Genomic DNA, 3,256 nt, shown 5'->3' on the forward strand with positions numbered 1-3,256 from the left:
TTTAATATGGGGATCACAATAGCGTCAGTCCAAGTGGGGATAAACCTGTAGCTGTTACAACTGTTCAAAACATTCATCAAAAGTGGGGCCCACAGCCCTATATTGGTTTTATAGACATCCACCGGTAGCCGCTGGGCCCAGGTGCTTTCCCTGAGGCACTTTCCTTCATGGCTCTAGTGACCTCTTCAAGGGAGATATGGATGTCTAGGGGAAAGGGTCCCTGTTCGGTGTTATCTTCAGCACCCAATGCTTGTGTTGCTATGGTGGTATCACTAGTAGTCTCCTCAATGTAGAAGCCCATAACAAATTCTACCCACTTATCTCCTGTGATGGCCATATCTATCATATTGGTCTCTGTATTAATGAAAAAGGGAGTGTTAACCGCTCTCCAAAATCCAATATTATCTTTCTCTAGACAGGCCTGATGTAAGGCCTCCCATGCTTCCCTTTTCAATAGTTTTTTCTGTTTATTTAGGGCTAAGCGATACAATATTCTGGCCTGTCTTACTTTTTCCTTACATCTAGGCTTACTGTGCAGGGTATTTTTCAAGTAGGTGTGTGCCTTCGTACATTCTTTATCAAACCAACCCTGTGGGCTGCACACTCCATCTTGCTTTTCCCTTGTTAATAATTTCTGAGCCTCAGCTATAATCTTGAGGAAAGCATAAACAATGTCATTGTCCCTGCCCTGTGAAAGACAAATGTCTATTTCATCTGACTTTTTTAAATTAATTGTTGAAGGAATACCCTGGGATCCACTTTTGCTCACTTTTGTGTGTAACCATTGGTGCTAGCAAGATGAATATCAAAATTATATAGCGTGTTACTATTAGATCTTCTCGCCAGCCCTCTTGAGGAAAGGTCTAAGCAGATTGGGTAGTGGTCGCTCATTAAAATGTCGAGGGTATTACAAGTAAGCACATTACAGGAGTACCTCTTAGGCATTAAAACAAAATTGATAGTTGAATTACAGCCTCTACCATTAAAAGTAGGTTGAAAGGGTATGAAGGGTGAACACAAATCATTTGCAAATCCTAAATCAAATTGGAAAACCATTTTGTTTAACAGATCCCCTGTGTTTGTATGAGTAAAATGTGGAGGTGTATCTTCCTTATCCCCGCCCAAACTACAGATGCCCTGTTCACCATGCCCAGGGCAGGACTGGCTACCGGGCAGTTTGGAATGCTGCTGAGCTGGGGGCTGATTTAGTTCATGGAGACGTGCGTGTGTTAAACAAAATTCGTTTTGCTTTAATTATTTTGAAGCACACGCAGGTCTCCATGAACAAAATCAGCCCCTACCACAGTGGGATCAATCCCCAGCTCGGCAGCATTCCAAACTGCCCGGTAATCCGTCCGGCCCTGACCATGCCTGCACAGGAAATAGTTGAAGTCACCAACCCATATTATGAACATATCCCCCAACTTTTTTCCTTCAATATGTTTTTTAAAAATTGACATAAGTCGGCAAGAACATTCATTATCATTGTTTTAGGGATATTGTTATAAAAATGTATCAGCACAACGTCCTTTTCCCCACCCAAGTTCATTGTCAATATCTGGTAAAACTTACTATCATTTACACTTTTCACATTTGAGACCCCTGCCGCATTAGAGATATAAATGCATAAGCCCCCTTTATTTTGCCCATGTATGGTTGTAGTTGCTGGGATGTTAAAAGTTTGGAAGCCATTTATGTGTATATCCGTGACTGCCCAAGTTTCTTGGAGGCAGATTATAACATATTCATCTATGAAGGTTAACCACTGGGGGTCTCTTACTTTGGCTGATAATCCTGCATTATTCCAGGTTAGTATTTTACATTTTCTACCAGTGTGTGGCTTAGTCAGCTCCCCTTCAATGGTCCTTTGCAAACTAGATATAATATGTTTGTAAGATCCCTTATCAATGCTACTTTGGGTTTTTAACTAAGTCTACACATTTATCCCCTTCCTCCTTGTTGTTATCTTTATAGGGTGATTTAACTTTTGCTTTCTCATCCTGTGTGGAGGTATAATGTCCCCTTGTGTACACAAAATCATCCTTTTGGAGTGTCATGTCCACTTTCCTTTGGGCCACCTCCCGCCCTTGGTTTAAGATTGCTCAATCTAAGTCCTCCAGTAAAGTTAACGGTTCAAAGCGATTGCAAAGTGGGATGTTTCCTCGTGTTATGAATTCTACATGGGAGTCCCATGCTAGTTTTCTGGCATGGGGATCCCCTGTAGATTTTCTGATATCAAGCCTGTGTAGGAGCGGGTAAGGGGGATAAAAAGCTCCTATGGGCAGAAAATTATTTTCATTGTTATTATAGTTAGAATAGCGTGGACTAAATAGCTATTTGTGAATATTTAAAGATTTGTATTAAGAAAAAAGTGTTATTGGTTGTTTTTGCCATTTATATGTAAAGTCAGCAGCTTGTATTGAGAAAGAGACAGAATAGAGGAAACACTGTTCATTTTCTGGCTCCTTTGAGCTCATAGAGTGTGACTTTGTATATTATAATATTGACACTATATTAGACCTCAGAGGTGTTGGTGATCAGTCGGTGAAAAGACTAAAGATTTATATGGGAATTCACCAGCTTTTGCTTCTTACTCTGTTTCCCCCCTGGAAGCATATAGTGTGAATATATATATATTATAATATTCACATTCATAATGATCTCAGAGGAGTTTATGAGCCATTGGGGTGAAGACGAAAGATTTCGAAGTTCCGGTAGAAAAAAAGCTTTGAGCATATTCACTGCAGGAAAACATTTTGTTATTGATCTTGTTTTGGGTTTATGACTTTATTTTCTTTTCCTTTTTTGTGTGGCATCAGTGACACTCTATATTGTAGTAGAGATTCATATTTAAACACAAGAGGAATTGGAGATTTGCCGCTAGGATTATACCATCTGAAATACAGATTGCTGACCTTTATAAATCAAATCACCTTCATTCAATTTTTTCACAATAAAAAATCATAAAAGCACAAATGTTAAAAACAGATAAAAAAACGTATTACAGTAATATTACATGATTCAATGAAATAGGAAGACAGTTCCTTTTTTCATAATTAAGTTACGTGCTACAGAGACCATAGAGGCAATCCATATATATATATATACACAGAGGGCTGCAAGAAGCTGATTTTAGCAAAAGTTTCCCATTGTGTTCCGGTATCTGATAACAGTCTTTAAAAAGAAGGAAATTATCATGATAATTTGTTCTTTTTCCAGCAGTTGTAGCCTTAAAAAAGCTGTTCTACGTTGTCTT

Source organism: Lissotriton vulgaris, chromosome 6 (assembly GCF_964263255.1).
Source record: "Lissotriton vulgaris chromosome 6, aLisVul1.2, whole genome shotgun sequence".
NCBI classification, from domain to species: domain Eukaryota; kingdom Metazoa; phylum Chordata; class Amphibia; order Caudata; family Salamandridae; genus Lissotriton; species Lissotriton vulgaris.